We start from the raw sequence: 14,401 nt of genomic DNA on the forward strand, positions 1-14,401 counted from the left end.
TAATGTTTTTCAACAGGGCCTCAGGTGATTCCCTCTCACCAGCTACAAGGGGAGGAATGTTAATAATAATAGCAACATACGGGGTAACCTCCGGGGGCAAATTAATAGTCGGTTGGGTGATTAGGGGTTTACTTATTATGGGGGCCTTCCTCACATCTATTTCCCCGGAAAATAAAGATCGACCCCGTGGCTCAGGTCCCTCGATAACTTGACTTAGATGGGGGGGGGGGGGGGTAGTATATTACTGGGGGGCTCAGCAAGAGCCATATCCACGTTAGTCGATGGGACTAGGCTCTCAACCCGTTTGCTAAACTCATTGGAGGATTAAACCCCCAAAGGAATCAGGGTGACACCTGAGGTTACAGGGGGTAATAAGTCTTTAACTAATATAAAGGCATTCAAACATTCAAATTTTTTTAGAATCCCCGCAACACAGTCTTTTAAAGTGTCAATAATGTCACTAGCGATAGTTGTCAATACAAATTCCACTTTTTCAGTGAGTATAGTTTCCACCATGTCCTTGATTGAAGATTCGAGGGGGCTCAGGGTAACAGATTCTTTAGTCATCAAATCCTTTTTTAGGGTATTCCTCTTTTTATATTGACTTTTGCACTGTTTCCTTACTGGATTTGAAACCTCTTCTGCTGGGCTATTTCTGGGCACAGTTACACAATTTTCAGGGACTGGGTCTAGCAAAGAAATTACATATGTAGTAACAGTGGAGTTGGGGCGGTCAACTATAATCCTTGGCTCCAATGGTACCTGATGATTTGTTGAGTTACCCCCCTCCTCTATGTGGGATTTATTGATTTCCAGTCCCAGTTCGCGTTCAGTGTTCGCTATTTCAGTGTTCGAAGCCCCTACTGCCGTGGTCAAATAGGAAATGATGCTAGATGCATTTCGGGGTACTTTGGACTTTTTTCCCCCTCCATTGGTAGGTGAAGGCATTTTACGCTTACCCATATTGGCGTTCTGGAGATGTTAGGGGAAAGGCCCATCCCGTTCCCCGCCGTCCCCGGACGGCCACAGACGGCCCGCCCTCTGCCCGGGCTCCGCCCGGCACCGCCCGCGCGCTTCCGCGACGCGGAGGTAGCAGCTGATCTTTAAGCGCCTCCCGGCGCGCTCCGCCAGGAAGTGGGCGGTTCAGGCCCCTGTGCACGCTGGGAGCTGTAGTCTCTCCCCACTGCGGCCGTGTGGTGTTGCAGGCAATTTCGGCGGGGAAGAACACACAGCGTCAGGGCCCCAGCGGTGATTGTGGCAGCAAGTGTGGCAGGTCAGTCTGGCCCCTTTCCGTGTGGCAAATGTCCCCGCTCCACCGAGGGAGCAGCTGATCTTTAAGCGCCTCCGGGCGCGCTCCGCCAGGAAGTGGGCGGTTCAGGCCCCTGTGCATGCTGGGAGCTGTAGTCTTCCCCCACTGCGGCCATGCGGTGTTGCAGGCAACGGCGGCGGGGAAGAACACACAGCGTCAGGGCCCCAGCGGTGATTGTGGCAGCAAGCGTGGCAGGTCAGTCTGGCCCCTTTCCATGTGGCAAAAGTCCTATGAGCATGAGAAAGTATGTTGGAATATCAGTTTGTACTTGAAGACCAAATGAATGGTCTCATGATGATCACACAAATGTATGGTGACCAATGATGTCATACCAAACAATATGAAGTGAGGAGGAGGAAGGGCTACATCTTCACTTTCCGTGCCCCCAGTCTGCCTGCCTGATTACATTCTCCTTGCCTTTTTTCCCTTCTAATGAACTTGCTGGATGATTAGGAGGTGTCTGGTGAGAGACCAGACTTGAACTTTCATGATTTATGCTCCATCCCCTAGCCAATGCCCACAGACATTTCCCTAGTGATTCTAACCTGATCACTTTGCCCATGCTAAGAGAACTCTTGTGAACCATTCTCCTGCCTTTGTTGGTGGTAGGAATTATTAATTCTAAACCATCCTCTTTATGGATTATTTGTTTTACTTTGACTAGATTTTATATGTTCAGCTGTTAGACACATGCCTGAGTATTTTTATCAAATGTAACCTATATGCATTGCTTTTGGTTCTTTAATACAAAAACCAAATTATCTAAATTCATCTGAGTCAGTTTCAGTTTCACAACACTTTATTCGATCTCTTAAACAGACCATAAAATCAGGGTGGGCCTTTGAAGAAATACAGCGCCACCCTGCATTGTTTAAAATTGTGGGACCTTAAAATTGGAAGGATAAATACTTTTCTTATGGTAGAACTTGCAGAATAAAATTAAATGTACATCCGACTGAGGAGAGTGATTATTGCCTGGACAGGGGGACAGGTCTGAATGTTTATATCTCCTCCCTGGGTACCCTAGCATCAGTGGAATAAGATTCAGTCGGAAACGCAATTGAGTGAACCTATGCTGAGCAATTGTGATGCTAGAGAGGTACAGAAAGGCCTCCCCTGGGCATGATGGAATAAGGTCATATTCATGGGAGGATTTTTGGAGGGGATTTCTTGCCCTTCTAGCATAGTTAGCAGGCTGCATGAATAATTCCGTTATTTTCTTTTACAAACCCCCCCTACAAGAGACAAGAACCTGGAATAATTTGCCCTGCCCTAGTGCAACAATTCTGCCTCTACATAACTAAGCCAGCCAATCATCTTATGATGATCCAGTTCCCGACAATCCTCAATAATGCGTTGGGTTAAGTTAACAGTGGACCTACGCCAAATTTAGAGCCATAACCAGATTGGGGCCAGTCCTATAGAATCAATCAGATAGGGTTACCCCAATTCAAAATATAAAATGTAATTTGAAATTGAGTGTGGTAATGATACCTGATTTAAAAAAAAGCTATCTTCTAATTTCTGTAGTTGGTCTACGTTTGTCTTCCACCAGACTCCTGCCCCATAGGTTATCGCAGCCTTATTTTTTGCATAGTGGATTGTTTTAATAGTGTCCAGAGGACTGGCTCTTAGCTTCTTAGCAAAGCTCTTAATAGCTTGAGGGCTCCTTTCCATGCCTTGTACTCTTGCTGCCACCAAGTTAGTCCAAGATTGATTTTTATCAAAAATGACTCCCAGGTTTGGAAAGGAGTCCACCACCTCTATTTTCTTTGAAGTCAGATGGAAGAAGGGGTGTTTCTCTCTTTTACCCGCTCCTGCTATAATTATGAAAGATTTAGATTAATTTACTCTTAAATCTAATGAGGCCATAAAAGGCGTGTACGATGTTATAAGGGATTGTTAAGCTACCCCTGTTCTACCCAATAATACTGCATCATCAGCGTATGCCAATATCGAAAGAGGGGTGTGATCAAATGTAGGCACGTCCAAAGGTGAGGTGGCCAGGGCGGCCTCCACCCCGTTTGGTTAGATTAAAAAAAGCAACGGGCAAGGACACATCCCTGCCTTACTCCCTTCTCGATCTTGAAAGAACATGTGCAATCCCCGTTCCTGTCATACCGTACACAGGGAGTGGCATTGGCGTACAGCTGGCAAATACAGCGAATTATCAAGGGATTAATCCTCATCCCTTCCATCATGGGCCACAGCTTCTGATAGGACACACAGTCAAAAGCCGCTGTCAGGTCCATTAAGGTCATATAGATCTTCCCGCCTTTTGCCTTAGTATATTTATCTATACATAATGAGAGGTTTAGGCATTGATCCACCATCCCCATTCCCTTCTGGAAGCCATATTGCGCCTGCATCAAGATGTTATGTTCCTCGGCTCAAACCTCCAGTTTGGCTAATAAAAGTCATCCCATAAGCTTTGCAGTTGTGTCCAGAAGGGAAATGAGGCAGTCGTTTTTTGGGGAGCCCCTGTCTCCCTTTTTGCATATCGCCACTTTTGCACTCCGCTTCCAGGATAATGGAGGTCTCTAACAGTGGAGAAACGTGGCTCAATGGTTAGAGTGGCGGACCCTGATGCAGAGGTCTGGCCCGGGACCAGGGTTCAATTTCCGCCTCGGCGGCTCTTGGACTCAATCTTCCTGGACCTGATAATTCTTGCCTCGGGGCCTAGTCTAATCATGGGTCCCACTCTGTGACTTTGGGCAACAGCTTGCTTAATTTCCACAACGGCCCCAGTAGCGCTTGGATGCCTGGCTTCACCCTGGGGGTGCCCAGGAGTGGACATCTAACAGGAAAGCCAGGAAGGGTTCCACAGCGGTATGAATACAGTGCTACGAGACCTCTGGGTAGAAGGCGCTATATAAATACAAACACATTTACATTTACAATTAACACAATGGAGTTAAAAATATTTGTTAGTAGGGGACCCACATATCATAATTCCCCTGGAAAAAGTCAATTGGCACCCCATCAGGGCCCGGAGCCTTGCCAGGGGCAAAAGCCTCCAGTCCACTTCTGACCTCACATAACAAAAAGCTCAACCTACCATGGAAAAAGTGGTCTGACTCGGCGGAGTGGAGTAGTAGGGCTGGAATCAAAAATGTTTTCGATATGACCCACCCATGCGTCCCCATCTACATGTGTATTTAAGGTCAGGTCCTCCGAATTTTTTAAATAGGGGCATTTACAAATTACAAAAAAATCCCTGCTACTACCTTAGGTAGCCTCTTGTTCGAGTTCTTCCCAAAGCCTTCTCCCTAAGATCCTTCTCTCTTCTTCTTCTTGCTGGCTTATTATCAATCCATAATCATCATATTATGAAAGGGTCTCTAGGATGGATTTTTAAAGCTGTAACAATGGCGCTTTTATCTGTGGATCATAATGAGTCAAGCCATCAGGTTGTGGGGATAGTGTTTGGTGACTTCGAGCGAATCAAAGCCTCTTTTAGTTTCTTCAAAAGGGCTGTAAACTGTGTGGCTAAAAATGATGGGGAAAGCCCCTTCTCCAGGCAATATATGATTTCTTCCCTGGCTTGAGCTATTATTTCAGGGACCAAATTAAATTTCTGTGACCGCGTCATTTTAATTGGTAGCCGTTTTTCCTGGTTAGCGTCACGCCATCCAGTACCTGCTAGTGTTCTTTCGCCTTAGACAGGATACTTAAGTAGAAAAATAAGACGGCATGATCGTTATGGCAAGAGAATAGGCTACCAATATGGGCCACTTTCCCCTTTAGCATGGCAGAAGCTAGGATGAAATCAATTGTGACTCTTGACTTCCCCTCCTAAATCTTTCCTTATCTGATCTGTATTTGTGTCATAAATTATTTCCAGATTCCACTTATGTAGAAGTCTATTAAATGCATCACCATATTCATTATGCATGAAATGTGGGAAAGGGTTACCATGGGATAAACTAGGCCACACACCATAACCTTGTTATATTTGCAAAGGTGCATGTTAAAATCTGCCACCCAAATAATATGAATGGGCCCCTATTTATGTTTGTAATGACTTTCTCTAGTTCAATAGCTAGTTCTTCTGCCACTGACGTCATGTTTCTCCCGAACTCATTGTTGTAGTAATTAATTACGAGCCAGATCTCCCCTTTCCTATGCTCTAGTTGAAGGAGCTGGAAGTGGTTGTTTGGAGAGCCCACCTGCTTTACTTTTAAGGGTATAGTATTAGAAGTTAGAATTAGATCCCCCCTTCCCCCTCCCTGACAGTGAAGATACTGCAGGGGTGTGGAAAGTACGGATTCCTAGAAAGAAAACTGGAAGCATATAATCTCCATTGATTGCCATACGTTATGCCAGTGAGGACTTCCTATTTTGGAAGCTATTCCTGGCACATTCCAGGATGATAAACTGGAGCAATTGTTATCTACAACATTCAGTTGTGGTATAATCAAAGGAGTTTCCTGCAAGCTAGGCACTAGAGTGACTTCTGTGGATGCCCTCCCTACAGAGAATGTTATTGAAGGGATCTCCTGCAAACTAGGCACTAAGGTACCTGATGTAATTGCCCTCCCAACTAATGAGGAGACTGATGGCAATAGTCAATCGCAGGATTCCAGATCTGAGAGTGCTGTATTATCTATTATACAACCTTATCCCCGAAGTAGTGTTGGAGTCCTCCATATACCTCGGGGCAAGTTGCCCTGGCATTCTCCTACCCCTGTGGCCCATACCTGGCATTGGAAACTGCTTATAAAAATTCTCCATTGGTAATGGAAAAATCTGCAAGCTCCTAAGAGGAAATATGTGAAGATTATCAAGAAGAAAGTGACCCGTAGAAATATTATTAAAATTTATCACCACACAGTCTCCCATTATGGTTTTAATTGTACTGCCCACTCACCCCACTCTCCTGGCCATGATGATTTTGTTGGCCAGTTTGTGGCTCCTCAATCCTGAGTCCTTAAAACTGTTTGATAGCCAATGGAGACATTTATACATTAACTGTATCATGGATTCAGTCTGATTTTCCCGGAGCAAGAGAACTTTTTTCCAGAACCAGAACCTGGGCGGAGGCTGCAGGCGGGAGATGAAGGACTTGTTGCGAATAATTTTCTGCAGCTGCAGCACAGTCCTCCCATATTCCTGCAGGGTAAACAACCGCTCTTGTTTCCTCCTGTACTGATGGGGCCTGCTAAAGTACAACCCTTGTACTCATTCCTTGTAGATTCAGGGCCTCCGGATGTACATTAGAATTAACTGTGCCAGTTGAAAGCTGAGCTGGGACCCTGATAGTATAGATAGATGGAATTATCAGGGTCAGTGAAGCGAACGGTCCCCGAGCCTCATTTAAGTGGGCTGAAGCTTCCTTTATGGGTGCACTTCCAGGAGGATCTCTTAGGGGCTCTGTTCATGATAAAACCAGATGATTCTGCGTCACTAATCCAGCTAGTCTCTGTTCAATTTGTATCAATTCGGCTAGGATTGGGTCCAGTATAGTAGTTATTCTTTTACCCACTTTCAGACATAAAAAATCATTCAAAACTTGATGTGTTGATAAAATACTTGCAGTTACTGGCACCTCTGATATTGTAGAGTTTGCTGTGACCGCCCTGGTCTGTGCCCTTTAGATTTAGGAGCACAAGTTGGTTTAGATTGTTTTAGCTTCATAGTCCCCCCCCAATCTTGCGGCATTTTGCTGGAGGGTTGCGCATAGCATCCCTTGGGGATATATTAGGGGGTGAGAATTCCAACTCCCTCCTCATAGTAACCAGAGGGGCCTGAATGGCCGGGGAATGTCAACGTTGACCCGGTGCAAGGTTGCATGATATTAACACTGGTGAGGATTGAGTGTGAGTCTGAGGAGAAACCTCATTTACGCTCCATGTAGATGAACCCAGAGGAAAAAGGAGAGGTTCCATTGACAGGCGTTTTTCTGGGAAAGGACGCATGCAGCTCTGGTCAGAAAGGCATACAACGTGGCTGAGTCTTTTTTATTGTGTCTTAATGTTCTTTCTACAGAAACTGTGCTTTTAATGGTATGCTTTCTAAAATGCCTGATAGAGAAATTCATAGATTATTTCCAGAACATTAGGTTGTTTTGCTCTTGTTTTGTGTTGCAACACCAAATCTCTTAGTTTGGATAATTCTTGATAGACTAAGCTTCTTTAAAGGGTTTGGCCTTCTAATTGCAAGAGTCTAATTTTATAACATGGTTCTGAGAGTAGTATATTTTAACTTTATTGCCAATTTGTGAGTTGGCTTCCAACAATTGGTCCTCATTGGGTTGCTGACAGTGGTACATCCTGATTTCTCACCCCTCAAGAAAGGTCCCTCAGAGAACCATGATCTTTGTGGATAAAGTACAGTATCTTAATAAAAACATTTACTCGTATGGGCCCAGTGCTAGGAAACCAGTATATTGCTTCCACTACAACAAAACCTGGTAGCAGAGACATGGTTTCCTCTAGTGATGTGAAGAATTTAGAGGGCCCAAAATAGAGTTCCCTTGTCCAGTCAAAAAGCCCCAAATCCCAAGGTTAGGCAGAAGTATTGATGGTGTACTGACATATTTTGACGACTTGTAGTAGCAAAGGAATGTAAGTATTGATAGGGATGCGCATTGAGGTTGCTTTGGCTTAGATTGCAGAGTTTCAAAATGGCTCTATTTTATTTTTATTTTAATTTCTTCTATAGCGCTGGAATCAATCCCGTAAGGGTATCTCCGCGCTTTGCCAGCTATAGAATCATCAGATAGTACATCATAAAAAGTTAAAAAGACAGGAATGCTTCTTGATAAAGAAGGGTCTTTAATGTCTTTCTGAAGGACAGGTGGTTGGTGGTCAGTCTTACATCAGTGGGAAGTTTGTTCCATAAGGCAGGTCCAACCGAGGAGAAGGCACGGTCTCCTTGTCTGGATTTCTTTGTGGCGGGGGGTTTTAGAAGGGCTTGATTGCTTGAGCGGAGAGACCTGCTGGGCTGATACAGCTCAAGGGATTGGGACAGATATTTAGGACTTGCTCCATAAAGGCATTTGTGAACCGTGCAGCATATCTTAAAGTTGATGCGCTGCCGTATGGGAAGCCAATGTAGTTCTTTCAACAAGGGCTTAGAAGGAGTCCTAGCTGGTGCACTCATGACCAATCTTGCTGCTGTGTTCTGGACTACCTGCAAACGACCTACTGCATCTGCGTTTGCTAATGTCAGCAGGCCGTTACAGTAGTCCAGGCGACTGGTCACCAAGGCCTGTACAAGTGTCTTCCTATAGGTGGCAGGGAGATACGGGAAGACACGTCTAAGTAGGCCGATGGTGTGGAAACACAACCCTGCGATGTAGTTGGTGTGTTCCTTCAAGGTCAGCTTTTGGTCCAACTTCACCCCTAGATTCTTTACATGAGGTTTGGATGTGGGTACTGGGCCAAGATCTATTGGCCACCAGTCTGGGGACCAGAGGAGACTCGCCTTGCCAAAGAGCATGACCTCTGTTTTTGTCACGTTACATTGGAGGCAGTTCACAGCCATCCAATGTGACACTGCCCTCATACCCTCAGCAAAGTTCTCCTTGACTTTGGGGCCAAGAGAGCTGAAAGGGTAGAGGAGCTGGGTGTCATCAGCGTAGGAAACCGGTATGAACCCATATTTCCTCACAATCTCAGCAAGGGGGGCCACATATACATTGAACAATGTAGGGCTAAGGCATGAGCACTGTAGCACCCCCTTTGTGAGCACCCTTGAGATGGAACGAAAGGGGCCCAGGCTGATAGATTGTGATCTGCCGGAGAGGAAGCTCTCCAACCATGATAGTGCTAAGCCTCCAATTCCTACTCCCTGCAAACGGCTGAGAAGGATGTTATGGGACACGGTATCAAAGGTTGCGGACAGGTCCAACAGTACTAGAATCATGGAACCGCCTCTGTCCTGTGACATTTTGATCTTATCTGTCACAGATAGAAGGGCTGATTCAGTGCTGTGGTTGGGCCTGAACCCAGATTGAGATTGGTCCAGGCCCCCTGTCGCCTCGATAAAGCTGGAGAGATTGGTGTTAACGTGTTTCTCTGCTAGTTTGCTGATGAAAGGAAGGAGAGAAATCGGGCGGAGGTTGGAGAGTTCTGACCAGGGCAAGGTGGAATTTTTGCGTATGGGGTTCACTACCGCTTCCTTCCAGGATTGTGGGAGTTGTCCCTCGGCAAAGGAGAGATTGAGCAGTTTCTGGATAGGGGGTCCTAATATCTCGCTCGGAGGGGAGATTAGTTTGGCGGGTATCAGATCAGTAGGAGAGCCGGTCTTTATTTGATTGACAAGTGCAGTCAGGTCTTTAATGGTTATTTCTGGGATTGCATGAAGAGTTTTCCCAGAGGTCACCATTGGGAAAATTTCAGGGGCCTCAGTTTCCAAGGGACCTGAGACTGCAGTGATTTTCTTATATATCCCTTCTATTTTGTCCTCAAAGAACTGAGATATTTCATCACATAGAACTTGAGTGAAGGTATCTGGGCTCTCACACACTACAGGATTGGTGAAGGTTTGAATGATTTTAATTAGCTCTCTTGTAGAGTTGCCCGCCTCTGCAATTTGGGTGGTGAGACTTATTTTTCTTGCTTTTTTTATATTTTTGTAATAAGAGGTCATAGCCTCCAAGTATCGGTTCTTGTCTTCCCCGTTGCCTGTCCGTCTCCAAAGTTTCTCCAGTTTTCTACATCCCTGCTTTTCTGTTTTAAGGGCCTCAGTATACCATGCTTCCCTTTTAGCTGTGGTAGGTTTTTTCACATTTTTCTGAGGAGCCAGAGTGTCAATGGCTGTCGTCAGTGTGGAGTTAAACTTTGAGAGAGCAGTATCGATGTTATCGGAATTAGAGAGTATAGGCTGTTCCCATGTTTGTGTGAGCCTGGCAGGAGTAATTTTATGCCATGGTCTACGTTTAGTGGACTGAGTGGCAAGGCGATTTATGGGATTGGATAAGTGTGGTAAAGAGAAATCTATCATTTTATGTGATGTTATGTGAAGTTGGAAGAGAATTGTGTGCGCTATATTGCTTAATGCAAATGAGTTGAAGTTGTTATCTGGTCTGTTTGCAGCCTAAGATCCTGAGATATATACCTACATACTGGTCTTAGTGTACAAGACACTAAGTAAGTTGTCTGCTGTGTTGTGGTGGTTGCCGAGAGACGTCGTCGACAACATCTTATGGAAGGGACTTTCTTTTGTGTGCTAGTGGTAAGCAATTGGTATAGTTGATCGCAGGTCCACAGGGACTACCTGTATTAATTAGGGTGAAATCCCGTTGGTCAAGATTAAATTTGAAGTGAATGAGAAAGATAGGTATAGAAATAACAATGTGTCATATTACCTTTTGGATGAGAGACATCTTTTTTCCTTTAGAGGAGCAGAGAGTATGATGTTGAAAAAAATTCCATATTGTCTTGTGTATTTACTTAGAAAAAACATTGAAGAAATTTGTAAAGGAGGGTGAGCTGCTGCAAGGAGTGAGATTGAGGTCACAGTGTGTTGTTCTGTGATTGGTCATTTGTTGTAAAGGGGCACTGAGATTGGTTGACTACGTTATACAAAGTTGCGCTTTTATTGGTTGTAATTGCCAAACAAGAGAACTGGGAGGAAATGTAATTTCCTGATTTTGTGGAAAACATTTGTGAAATACAAAATTGAATAAAAATTGAGTATTTCAAAGCTTTCTGAAAAATTATTACCCGGAGATGGGACCATACCTGTTAGAGTAGGAGAAGACGTACCGCCAGAAGGTATGCCAGGATACACTGTACTTATGGATAAAGGATTACATCCATGTATTTGGCTTGAACAATTGCGCAAAATTAAAGAGAAAGATGAGGCCCTACAGTTTCCTCATTACAGGACATTTACTTTGAGAATCATTGAGAATTTGAGGAGGAAATTATATGAAATGAGACCTCCTGCTAGATCTGCTCAATTTGAGGCAGTAAATACTTGGGAACACATATATCATCAAAAAGGGAAAGAAAGATATCAGGGAAGATAAAGAAGAACCATAGATCACTATGCAGAAGCTAGATGGGATGCTCAACAGAAAGTGTGGGGAACAGATGTTATACAGGGAACAAGAATGTTCCCTTTGATCCCTGTTTAAGGAGAAATAGGGGAAAACAAAAAGAGAAAAGGAAACATATTGAGACAGAACATGTGATGCTGAGACAGAAGGAGAAAGTAGTGACGGGGATGATTTTTTAAATGACATTTTGGTGAATCGTTCACCACCATAGTATGATCTCAAAGTGAGAGTTTGACAAACAGTAATACAGCTCAGATTCCAAAGCCCCTGTTTTGTCTGAAGTACCAAAAGAAGCTTCGCTGTTTCTCCTGTAAGAGGCGGGGGCAGAAATACAGGCTTCCATTAACCCATTTGAATTGAATGCTTCAGATACTATAATTATTTCTGTTGCTACTGGTACTGTTGTACCTGTTTATCAATATGGGCACAGGTAAATACTGTCCATACTCTGAATATACATGTAGGAGTAAATACTGCACATGGTAATCTACTAGATTTACCAACAAGATCTTTGCTTCAGACACCAATGGTTCAAAGTAATTTTATTGGTACTAAGAGTACAGGTTCCAATTTAAATCAGACACAATTTCTTCCTAGAAGATGAATGTTCAGAGGTTACCCTCTTTTAATGTCCCTGCAACGAGTGAGTCTCCTGAAATAAGTTACCAAGCTTTGGAAATTACTGTGCAAATGGGAATTTTGCTTCCTGATGCATCCACATTAAACATGCAACCTGGGACAAGTAGAGATTTGATGAATGAAGATTTCTCTTTTAATATATCAAAAGAAATATCAGGATTTACTCCTCAAGAACTGGATGATTGGTTCAAAGGCGTTTAGTACCCCAATTAATAATCAAAGTTCTGAAACTGCTCTAGTCCCAGTAAAGAGAAATACATTAGATGTGGCCAAGTTAAAATTAGGGTTAGAAGAAATGATTTTGGGAACTCTTAGTCCATCTCGATTAGATACATATCTGGAGGAGGAACTATTGTTTCTCTGTAAAGACATTAGCCGATGAGCTGGACAGACATGTGAGAAGCTAGTTGAATTGGCTCAGAAATATGAAATTGATATTCAGAGATCAAAAGGTTTGCAAAACACATATAGATTCGACTTTAGAGACAGAAATTTTGCGAACATAAAATGAGCTGGATTGAAATTACAGATTAGGGAACTAATTACACTGATCAAGAAATTCAGCAAGGGAGAGAGATGGGTAGGTAGAGGGTTGAAAAGAAGGAAACACAGAGAGTAAGAATGCAGACACCTCCAGTTGAATTTGACAGAGGAGTTGGAGAAATGTAGATTCTTTCTATGAGGGAGGTACCTGGTGGAGGGTACGTGCATGTACCTTGGACTAGAACTGACATGTTTTCATTCACAAATGAATTCCTGATATTGAGAGATAATCCAGTGAAACAGTACAGACAGGATTAAAGGTTTGTGAAAATGTCAAAGGTTCTGTGGAAAGATTTGAATGCCCTGTTTGACATTGTGGTTCTTAGAGACTTGTGGACCGAGTGTAACATTTCTGTAGATTGGCCTGAAAAAGAACCAGAGAAAAATCATAGAATATGTGGCCCATCTCCATTAGGGTTGAAGAAATAATCAGAAAATGATTACTTTTCTAAAAAACATGATTTCTCCTAAAGGAATCAATTGGCTAAAAATTGACAGAATGACCCAAGAACTTAAAGAATCAGATCATGCCCTTCATGAGAGATTGATTCAGGTTTTTAGACAGTACAGTGAAATGGAAACGGTGGCAGCTAAAGATATGAGACATTTTGTTTAGAGATTTGTGAATAGTTTGAGAACTGAGATTTCTTTCATGATTCATCCGCGTTTACTTTGTTGGCAAATTAGGCCGATTGACAAAATTTAGCATTATGCAAAGTACTGCAGAGATTAATTATAGGTGACAAATAAGAAATTAAAAGAAAAGCTAATGATAACTCAGGTGAAAGCAGTAGAAAGAGGTTAAAATCTTTCAGGTTATGGCAATACCGTTCCAGTACAGGGAGAATTGTATTTGGTTCCTGTAATGCTCATACTCATGTGGGCCGTGTGGCTGGGGTATGCGTCGGCGTCCTGAGGACCTTAAAAAAGGTGTTAGATCTTCTCCCCCTTGCGGCCCGCAGAACATTGGTGCATGCCCTGGTGACTTCCCGCCTCGATTATGGCAACCTATTATATCTGGGTGCCTCCAGCAGGGCCATCGGGCGACTTCAGGTGCTGCAAAATGCGGCTGCCCGTTTGGTGTTGAGGCTCCCCAGGAGATCCCCCTCCAAACCCGCGCTCCACGCACTTCACTGGCTTCCAGTTGCCAGTCGGGTTGAATTTAAAACTCTCTCCACATGCCATCGTATTGTGAATGGCAAGGCTCCTGCGTTGCTCAGGAACTTGGTGACCGTGTATGAACCCACACGTAGCCTTCGATCCTCCTGCACAGGGCTCTTAACGATACCAAGAGTAAGGAAAGCCCGCATGGGGGGGTAGATCTTTTAGGCATCTGGCGGCCAAACACTGGAATGCTCTTCCGTCAAGCCTGCGTTTGGAGCCATCAGAATTGATTTTCAGAAAAAAACTCAAGACCATTCTGTTTAGCAGGTAGTCGGCGGGGAGGGTGGGTGGAACCTCTGCTTCTCACTTATCACAGCGCGGGGACACGCCGGTGGGCGTACTTCCAAGCGCTTTATAAATGTCCAAAATGAAATGAAATGAAATGCAGGGTCTTAATTGTTTTCAGCGGCAGAATCTCCAGTCTCAAGGAAGAGGTTGTGGCGTTTCAATAGATTCTTCAACGGGTGGTGATTTGTCGGCTTGGAAGAAAATAAATCCATGCGTGCGGAAACTTTGAACATTGGAGACCCAAGTGTAGATTTAATGTAAATGGTCCTGGAAATCAGATACAAAATGCAGGATATGCACAGTCTCGGAGAAATAACATTGTCCAGGCTCAACAGACAGAAAGACAAAGAGTCCAAAATCCTAATACATCCCAATCAATGCAGATACTGCAAGCTCTGATGCCTCAACAAAATGTTCATGTACAATATGAATCAGGGTCAGCAGACAAA

The sequence above is a fragment of the Lissotriton vulgaris genome, chromosome 12, assembly GCF_964263255.1.
Source record: "Lissotriton vulgaris chromosome 12, aLisVul1.2, whole genome shotgun sequence".
NCBI classification, from domain to species: Eukaryota; Metazoa; Chordata; class Amphibia; order Caudata; family Salamandridae; genus Lissotriton; species Lissotriton vulgaris.